Raw genomic sequence first — 11,357 nt, forward strand, 5'->3', positions numbered from 1 at the left:
TTGTCAGTCATAAAAATGTTATATTTTCTGTCACCGAATAAAAGAAACAATAAAGAAAAAATGCACTATAATAAAATCTTATTGTTAGTTTTACTTGCTATACTTATCCTGCATTACTTTAACAAATATCTCTTTAATTTAAATACATATAAAAATTATATAATATAAATTTTTATCAAAAATTAGAAAAAAACAATTTAATAATATATAATTTAATTAATTTAATATAATTTAACTATTTTAAAATTTGACGATTTTATTTAATATATATTAATTTTTTTATTATAAAAACTATTTTTGTATTTTTAAAATTAATATTTTTAATAATAAGGAAATTATATAGTCTCATTTATCGTACAATTAATATTTTCATGATTGACATGGAAATAAGTTATTATTTTAATTTATATATATATATATATATATAAATAAAGAAATAATGAAAAGGAAAATAAAGTAGAAGTAAGTAAAGGAAATAGCAAAATTTTCCTTTACCCTTCGTTCTGTGCGTATATATAATAAAATAACAACACATACACGCCAATAACTTTATGAATTCTATTAATTTCTTTATATAAATTTAGAAATAATCATTTGTTTACTATAAAATTATATATAATAAAAGATAAATATCACGTTGATTTGAAATTTTCATTAATTCCACACCTGAACAAACGTGTTTAAATGACTTTTCCCTTGATTTTATTTAAGAAAAGGATTAAATTGTCTTATAAATTTGCTGAAAAATATAACCATTAATAATATTAAAATAAAACTTATGACTTTTATAAAATTTCTTCATTTATTTTTCGAGGTATCAAATTAATAAAACAATTAAAAGCAGTAAAAATCATGCAAGAAGAAAACGAAATTCGAACCATGTTTATTGTTAAATCAAGAATTTGAAAATATAAAGTTTAATTTCGATCATTTGTAATTAAGTAAACAATTTTAATCATTCTTTAATTTTTGTTGTAATGTTCTTAATTTATAATTTATATATTTTCTTTATAACTTTAATTCATTTTAATAATGTGCCTAAATTAATTTTAAAATTACATACAATTTGGCGTAATTAATTAAATAATTTTTTGTTTACATAAATTTAGACTTGATTTAGACGAATACCAAGCATAAAAATCATTCATGTATTTGTAAATTTTAAAAAAAAATCCTTCTAGGTTATCAAGAAATACAACTTCAATCAGATTTCTTTGCATTCTTTACAAATCTTTCTTCTAACAATGAAATAGCCACGTTAGAATTAGAGAAAATGAGAATTCATAGCTTTACTCAACGAATTCTTTCATCTTATTTCCAAGCGAATCTCCAGATAAATTTTCATATATCTAACGCATAAAAAATTCTATTCTAAATCATTAAAAAAATTAATAAATCTACATTATAACCAAATTAAAATATCATTTTAAAATATATATATATTTTAATAAAATTCTGCATCACATCTCTCGAGAGATATGATGCAGAATTTAATATAAACTTTTACAGTTTACTAAAAGTTTGAGAGCATAGAAAATATATCAAATTATCGAAAAAATTTCATAATACAATGGTAATTCTATACTTATATTCTCATTCTACTTATTCTCATTCAATTCTACTTATATTCTCATTCGAGCTATAAAATATTACAACTAAAAAATAATAATAACTTACGTTAAAATTTATACAAATTCCTATTTAAATTAGCGAATTTTATAAATATCCATCAGCGATTTTAATTGAAAAATTGAAGTAAATGTTAAAAAGATACTGTCAAAACTATTGTCAGGTTGTTAAACAGAAAGTAGAATTTGATATCATTTCAATAACCTCTGGCTTAAATAAATAAAATAAATGCCATTTCGCTTTTAATTATCAAAACTTGTGTAATTTTCTACGCGAATTTTTAATATAGAAATTAATTTTTTTAAATGTAATAATTATCTTGTGAAGAACAAAAGGAATTATATTTATAAAAATGTTTCTATTTTTGAAGTTTTGTGAACATTTCATCTTTTAACAATAAATCTTACTTGAAGCGCACAGTATCAATTGTCATTTACATCTGTTTGAATTTCTATTTTCAGTCGTTTAACTTTATCTGCGATTGGCATATGATATAACAAAATTTTAGAATACCTTTTTTAAAATTTTCAATTTGTATTTTCTTTTTAATTCTTAAAAATACTCTGAAATATATTAGTTATATATATATATAAAGAAAAAAATGACAAAATTTATTTCCCTCTCCTTTTTTTAATTAAAGAAAATTTTGTTATTAAAAATTCGAATAATATCTATTGAAAACAACTCTTGCAGGGGAATATCGATCAAATTATAAAATAAAAAATATCTTTTATTCTTAAAGAAATAAGTTAGCTCGAGTTCTAATGAGAAATGGGAAGTCACTTCATAAAGCTTACCAATTTAATTCTTTTTTTTCCTAACTCTTTCTTTTACAATTGATCATATTTTATCATATAAATATAAATTTGAAAGTCTAGATTCTATGAAAAGTCATCTAAAGACTACAAAAAATATTCATTTTTCCAATTGATGCATAAAATGTGGATGATTCAATTCATTTTTCTAAATTTTTTTACTTCCCTCTTCTGCAATTATTATTGAAAATTTGCAACTGGATAGAATAATATAATTGAATATTCAATTAATTTTATTATTTAACTTCTCACAAACTATCTTTTCAACCTTATTTTAGAAGAACTGAAGAGTTAATATTTAAGGATCCGCGATCTACTCGTTGGGAAACTTAGTTCTGCCTTAAATATTTCTTTGTTGATTTCCTCTGTAAAATCTCTAGTTGATCAATGTTTTGTAGCATTTAAAAATAATAAATTATTAAATGAGAGTTTTAATAATGTTATTTAATTGTTTGTTCTTTTTTAATTTCTATTTTTAATCATTTTCGTTGACTATTACGAATCTAAAGCTTTCAACAAAAAAATGATGATATAAAAACGATGTTTTGCAGAATTAAAGTTATTTTTGGGATTCAGGAAGAGTTGAAATATCATAAAAGATAATTTGATGGTTTTTCTCGTATCTCTTACTGAGTGAGAAATTTTGGCAAAGGATTCAAGGAAGAGATTTTCTCGTCGTTATCGGATTTTCTTGTCATATTTTGACATCTTGAATACTTCATCAAAAAACCTACAATAAAAATTCCTGTTTCCCTTTCAAAAAATACAATTTCTCTATCTTTGTATAATGACTATTGGATTAATTTTCATTTCTTTTAAAGTATACAAAAATTTAGAAAAAGTGAAACAAGATCTTCTCACAAGTTAAATCTCCTTTCAGTAATATAAATTTTTCAATAAATTATTAAATATTTACATATTTAAATATAAATATACATATTTAGATGTTATTTATATAAATCAATTCAAAATCGATTAAAATTTTTCCAAAATTTGCTTTAAAGTTTCATAATAATATACTATATCAAAGTATTCTGCTTAATCTTTAAATATTTGTTAATTAATTGTATTAAGTATTTAATAATATATTTTTTCAAAATTAATAGTATATAATTAAAAATTAATAGGTGTTTTTCTGTTTATGGTGAGACTACAGTCATTTATACTTAAGGATATATTGATCTATTGTTAATGTTGGTATCAAGGTTGTAAAAATGTTTTGATTACTCCATCATTGCTCATCATTATGCGGTTGCTTACATAGAAACGTCTTCTAAGAAGGCTTTAATGTGAAATCCTTTGGCCCAGAAAACTAATGATGCAAACGTGAAAATTTTCAATAGAACTTTGCCAACAACTTTTTGTATATCTTTGCTATAGTTTAGTTAAGATATGAACAAAAATTTGTATAAAAAATTAATAATGGTCCTAGTTAAACTTTTAAGCGTTTTATAAAAAAAATCATTATATTTTTAAAGTGTTAATAAGTATTTTGAAAAATAAGCTGGATATCTTGTTTAAAAAATATATTTTAAAAATAGATGTAGATGGAAAACCTGCATCCTGCTTAACAGAAAAACAACAATTACAGGGGCAACAAATGCGGTCCAGCATTTCGATTCTAGAGCTCTGGATAGCGTTAAGCCAAAAATGTCTGGCAATGTAATAGAATTTCCCTGTTTTAAAATAAATTTTAATAATATATTAAACAAAGACAAATTACTTTAATTTTTTAACAGTTGTACAGGCTGTGTGCACTTATTTATTATTAAAATATAATAAAATATGTCGTTTTATCCGAGCCACATTCTCAATTAACAGATAATATAAATTATATAAATTATTTATATGTATTTGACAAGTTTAATAAATTTAGAATAGTGTCTCTGTACATAAATATCAATTCGATGTTTACTTTTCCTTAGGAGGATACAAAAATTTTACTATAGAAAATGCGGATGAAACGAACGTTTTGAATTGTTGCATTTCCTAAATTTATAGTTGAATGCTAAAGAAAATAAAAATTTGAATCAATCCTTTTCACAACAGTGTTTATTGTGAGAGAGATATTTTTGAAAAATGCACAGAAACCAGAAATCTCGAAATCGATTCACAGAAACATGCCAAAGTTTAGCTTCTGAGTCGAGAATAAGTGAAGAAATGTTTATCATTCGCATTTTCGGATGTTTTAACGCCAAATATTTTACTAAATTTAAACAATTCTCTACATTAAAATATACAAAAATTAATTATATATAAGGAATACTTTAATTCACGACTAAAATTTAATGCATAAATTAAGCGAAGCCACAAGAAATTGCGATTAAAAAAGCTTGTTTAATTGAGTAATTTTACATTAATATACGTGATAAATAATCCTAAATACGTTGTAATTTTATTTATAAAATGTACGAGTAATTAGGAGGATACCCCCTCTTTGTATGCTTAAGATTATAAGGAGTATGATATAAATTACATCGACTATTCACTATAGATAAGATACGTAATTTTGTTACATAAATTAATATTTTTAAAAATTAAAAATAAGTAAAAGTTCACGTGATCGAGTTCAAAAATGGAAACACGGAGTTAAATATAAAGTATTGAGATTCTCAATTTGGACAAGTGACTTCAAATTATATAAAGTCTAAGTAGAGATAAGCAAATAATGACAACACTACCTATTTGGTACACGTGCTCACAGGTAGTGGTAGTTGGCTCAATGCCAAACACGTGACGAACCAAAAGACGAAGAAATGACGTAGTCTGATGCTTACTGCAGCCGGCAATACAAATAGTATAACAGGCGTTTGTTAAGGATCTACATTGAACAAAAGTATATATTCGGCATGTATATGGGATATTTTAACATATTTGTTTAAAAATAATCATCATCATCGGTTGTGGTGTCATTGGAAAAATACATGACGAAAGCAAGCTCGATCTGACGCATTCTCTGTCAACTAGAACCATCGACATTATGGTAGTTACGACGCAGTAGCCGATAGCAGAAATGTCATCTGGTTAAATTGTATTTTCTTTGAACAGGTAAGATTATCTCGCATAGATAAATGGCAGAAACCTGCCCTTTATTACGTTACTTCAATAAGTTTAATTCGTGAAAATTTCAGTCGATTCCTTTTTTACTCTTCTCTTTTCTATGACGACAAACACACCCCCTATAAGGTTTAAATATTAAAAAATCACCCCCCTTTTAGCAAGAAATAAATTAAAATAAATGTATTAATATCTTTCAATATTGCTAGAGATTACGTCATACATCATAACACATTCTACTTAACAGCGTACGTGTTCTTTAACGAAATAATATTTAATATATATACATGTAAACTATAAAATTAATTATAAAATATGGCAAAATATTCAAAACCCCGCCTTATATACTAGAAACAAAAAGCACTAAAAGTTATATTTTATAAGTTAGAAACCTGTTTATAGAATAAAAATATATATTTAATTCTAAACACGAATAATCATTAGAAGAATATAAATGCTGATAGATAAATATAAAAGCGAGCGACGAACAAAAAAAAAAAAAAAATGCAGTGCCACGTCATTATCGATACAAATCCGGGAGGAGCTGAGTCGATTGACCTTGAACTTGAAAACACTGCAGTGTGAGGTACGCTGCGCATGCTCATTTGATAGAATGACTCTGCTACCTTGAACACACTAATGGATAGACGTATAACTGCACTGCTATGACGTGTTGCCGAGTGGGATGAAATGCTAGAATAGCTGCATTGGATACGCAGTCTTTTATTCCTCTTAACTCTGTGCTCTTAGCAACAAAATTGTATTTATATATATATATTTTTTAAAGCTCCTATTATAAAATATATAAAAATTGTCTATATATTTTAATGTAAATATGTGTATTTTTTAAATTTACTTTCGTAATAGACTTATGTGCGTGTGTACAGTACGTGTGTCTATACGTAGCTAAATTATCTCTATTATATGAAATTTTCTAAATCTTATAATACAAAATGAACTTAGTAACAAAATTATGTTTATTTTCCGAGCTCTGTTATATAATTTATAGTATAAATGTGCTTATATTTACAATGAAATTGTTTTTATTATATTCTATAAAATTTCCTATATTATTTGAATACAAGCATGTAAATATTTACCTCCATTACACCAGTATATCTATAGTTACTTCTATAATATATATGATGAAATTGCTTGGAAATTTAAAGACTATAATATATAAAATTTTATACTTTATAATAGAAATGCGTGCTTATTTAACCATATAATATGCTTATTTTTTATATTCATTTTCTAAAATATAAAAAAATTAATTTAAAAAATTATATTTATTAGTGTTGAGTATAGGTTTCATAGTAGTCTATATTTTCCTCACTCTCCTAGAGATTAAATCTGAAAAATTTGATGAAGATAAGGGGGAAGTGTATAAAGAGTAGACATTTAGACATACAGACAGACGTTCTATTTTATATATATAGATTACATCTATATTTTTTATACTTTATAATACAAAGTGTAGGCCTATTTAGCAACAAAATTACCGTACATTTATTTTAAGTTTTATAAACACTTTTATAAAAATAAATATAACCTTTAATAGTAAAATTGCCTTTATAACGAATAATAAAATTATTCGAAATTTAAAGAATTTAATTTTATTGTTATATATTTCTTAAATAAAATATTGAATTTTCTCTATTATAATATATAATTTTCTGTGTTTTTATAACATAAAATGCATTTTATTCAAATAAGACCTAACGAAGTTACCTCGAAATTTATTAAAATATATTTTTAAAAAATTTATTTTTATAACATAAATAAATCGTTAATAATTTCATTATTTATGATAAAGTGTCTTTATTTATTACGTCATTAAATCGTTCTATTGTTAATGTATTAATTCTATTGTTAGATTTATTAATTGAATTTTACTTGGCGCAAATTTCATACTTGGCGCAATTTTTTTTAATTATTTATTTAATTAATTACTTTCCCCTCCACTGGTGTTTATTTTAAGCGAAAAATTAATCTTATTTCTATTACGAAACTATTATCAGAATGGGTTTTTGGCATTTATTACCCTTTGTAACACTTTACTGTGATTCTGTTAATGACGTCATTGACATTTCGCCATTACAAAATGACGTAACTGCAATTTCTTTTTGTTGATAAAAGCTTAAAATATAAAGGAAAATATTCACCTCCAACGAGTTTACGTTGTATTAATTAAAATATATTTCAAATATAACCAGTACAGTGCGTGTATTTCAAGTGTTTTTCACCTGAAATCCACGTATTGTAATGTTACAATAGACAGAATTTCGAGTCAATTAGCACGTTATACAAGAAAATATAATTGAAAACTGACTTTTTTTTCTTCTGTTAATCAAAAATTAACACATTTATCTCGTAACTATTGGGGATATAAGTCATTGTTAGTTCATTTAATGTCAATTTTGAGCAACGTATTTATTTATAATATTTTTCACTTAATACTGAAAATCAATCATCTTTAGCTGTCATCCTGTCATTGAAAAGTGTAGTTGACGTTGCATCCGCTTTTGCATGTTGATAAATGAGAAAGTCCAATCGATAGGCAGTACAGTCCTGTATATCTTCAACCATCTCTCCCCCCATTGTTACCTAGGATAGAAAACTTATTAAGAGTGCTTCTCTCTCTCTCTCCTCGTTCTCTCTCCCTACTTTTTTTATTTTTATTTTATTTTATTAATCTTTTTGCAAGTAGAAGCGCGTTTGAATGTGCACTTTATCGATTTCATTTTGGTGAATTGGTTCTGTTAGTTCTAGTGGTTCTTTGACAAGATACTATCTACTAGCACCGTTTTGAAAATGTGTTAAGGTTTTTAAAAGCTGCAGTTCAAACTTTGATAATTCTTTGCAGCTTTATTGATTTTATGTCCTTCGATTTTGCTCATGACTTCAAATATTAAAGAAAAAAAAACAAATTTTTTTTTTATTAAAAAAAATTTAGAAATCTCTTCACCTGTTTAGAATTACTTTAAAATTTATTATCCTCCCTTTAATTATAAAAATTTATTTTAAAAAATAATAAAAAAACTACTTCAAAATTTATGACAATTTTTTATTTTGTCAATTTTAGAAGCAAAAATGTTTTAAAAATTAAATTTCTATTACACAATATAAATAATATGAATATTGTAATTAAATTAATAATAATATTAATAATAAATTATCAATGTTTCACTTATTTTAATTTGCTTAAATTCTTATTCAATAATTCAAAACGATATATTAATTAAAGCTGCTAATAACAATAAAAAATTAAATATATTTAATATAATAATTTAATTCGGAAACTAAATTATTATTATTATTATTATTATTAAAAAAATGTTTACCAATTTATTTAATATTTATGTAAATGGAATATTTTTAAATTTCTAATAAAATTTTAATAAAAATTCTCTTAATATAGGTTATTTTAAGTTCGTTTCTTTTTAAATTTGTTAATAATAATAATAATAAATAGAAACTTTTTAATAATTTTAAGCTTAAAACACGAGGAAAATAGAATATATTCTAAACTTATATATATATTATATTTAAAAAAAAAAATCATTTAAACAGTAGCAGGAAAACCAGGAATATGTTTATGATCCTCTGATGCATGAGACGTGTATTAAATTTAAAATTTGTGATTTTTTTTAATATTATTTTAAAAAATTATTATTATTTTGTTAAATTAAAATATAAATTTATTTTTAGAAATATTTTTACATTTTTTTACAAAAAAATCACAATTGAATTTATATAAAATGAGATTTTTTATCAAAAAAATTTATCTTCAGTATGCAGATTTTTAATATTATAGATGGAAGTTAGCTGTATAAAAGTGTTGGAATTTCTTTTATTTTATAGTTTTTTTCAAAGCAACAATTGGCGAATATTATTTTTTGTTTTTATTATTTTTATTTTTTCAATTCTTGATTTGTTATATTTATTATAAAGTAGAATTACTGGAAAATAGAATAGTTTGCGATATTATTTTAGACATAAGCTACTTTTCTTAGTGGCAGCTGAGCAATTTCCCAGGATATGTTTATTTTCTGATAGCAATTTTTTATTTATTTATTTTATTCCATTTTTTTTATTTTAAATATTCGATCAAGTTATATATATTACAGATCAATTTTCAACATATCCATGTTTTGCAAATAGAAATGGAATATATATTTCTTTTCTTCTACTTCTCCTTCCTCTTCCTCTTCATCTTCATTTTTTGTTTTTTTTTTTTAGAAAATCGTTTGGAAAATTGCTCGGAATCACATAAAAAATTGCACTCCTTCCCAAGAACTATACAATGATTTTTACTGATGTTGCAATAATTCTTATACCGTTAGGCTAATTAAATATTTTTAAATTTGATTTTTAAAATTATTATTTTATTTTATATTTATAAAAATATTTTTTATTTAAATTTAACTGTCTTAAAGTTCTATACGTAACTGTCAACTGGTGTTTAATTCGATTAGAGGTATTCTTCTTGCTCCTGTAGACTATATATATATATATTAAATTGTCACCTAGTTAATTTATAAAAATTATATTATAAAAAGTGAGTATTTTATTTGTGAAAACTTAATAAATAATTATCTTGTAGCTGCTGCCTAGAGAGAATCATCAAGAGCGATCATCCATCCCCTCTTAGACCTTTTAACTGCTGCACTGTTATCTTGATTGGAATATATATTATTTTTTTAGTTTACACGTAGCAGACAGTTCGACAGACAGATAAGAGAAACAGATGTACTCATAACAGTAATAATTTTCAAAAAATTCGTTTAATAAAATTAACCATTTATAAAAGAAGGAAACACGTTAAAAGTCTTTATTTTTCTGTATTACATTAAAAAAAAAAAAAAGTATAATTTAACACTAAACCATGTCAAATTCAAGGAATATAACTTTAACTATAACAGTATATAATTACTTACTCAACTGTTAGACTTAATGAATGTAATTTTGACAATTGTTGGCTGTGACCTTCCTTCCATTTTTTTCTATGATCTTTTAAGTCTAAAAATATAATTCTAAAATGATGCGGTAAAGGTCAAAAAACAGCTTCTGATTATTAACAAATAACCTTTTAAATGTTATTTTTTTATTCTCGAAAGTTTCTAGAAAATAATAGACATTTTTAATCAAGAAGGGGGAGGTTTTTTTTAAAGTGATTTTTATTAGAATTATGCGCTTCATTAGAAAAAGAATGTCGGCTTTATTCTTGCTACATTTTTATTCAGAGAATGACAAAAAGAAACAGGAAATTTCGATCATTTTTTACGATTATACACTTAATCAAAACCCGAAATTTTAGAATTATTACACAGAAAAAAAAAAGTTAATTTTCTAATTTTTTAAAACGTCTTACACTAAGCGAAGACGAAGATTGAATTAATTTATATATTTAAAGGGATTAATATTTTATAAAAATTATTATTTTAATCTTTTATGACGTAAGTAATGTTAAATTTATTTGTAACAATCGAATTTTTGCGGTTATGATGATCGCTAAAAATTCATTTTATTGTCAACGTGAATGTAAACTGTAATCATCATAAAAATATAATTCTTCCTGTTTTTTTTTACTATTATTTAATTTAGATTATTTACTTTTTTTATATATATAATAGTGAGATATATTTTGAATATTTACAAATTATCTTTTATTATTTTACTACTTAGAAATTAAATTTTGATTTTAATGGTGAAATTTTTTATGAATTAATTTAATGATAAAGTTGATTTGTTTTTGATTTGAAAATTTTATTTATTTATTAATATGCCTGTGTCTGTGTGTCTGTCTGTCTCTTAAATAATTTAGAAAAATGTAATATTTTTTTATTTTTTCAA

At 23.4% G+C, this 11,357-nt stretch overlaps 1 long non-coding RNA gene across 1 annotated transcript; it reads left to right on the top strand.

Moving 5' to 3' along the window:
- Positions 1–5,035: 5,035 nt before the first annotated feature.
- LOC136976888 (uncharacterized) lies at positions 5,036–10,321 on the top strand. The gene is made up of 2 exons (XR_010881001.1): positions 5,036–5,492; positions 10,108–10,321. It is a non-coding gene; the product is annotated as an uncharacterized lncRNA (long non-coding RNA).
- Positions 10,322–11,357: the final 1,036 nt, after the last annotated feature.

This window comes from Centruroides vittatus, unplaced genomic scaffold, assembly GCF_030686945.1.
Source record: "Centruroides vittatus isolate TY-2023 unplaced genomic scaffold, ASM3068694v2 contig_10, whole genome shotgun sequence".
In the NCBI taxonomy this organism is placed as follows: domain Eukaryota; kingdom Metazoa; phylum Arthropoda; class Arachnida; order Scorpiones; family Buthidae; genus Centruroides; species Centruroides vittatus.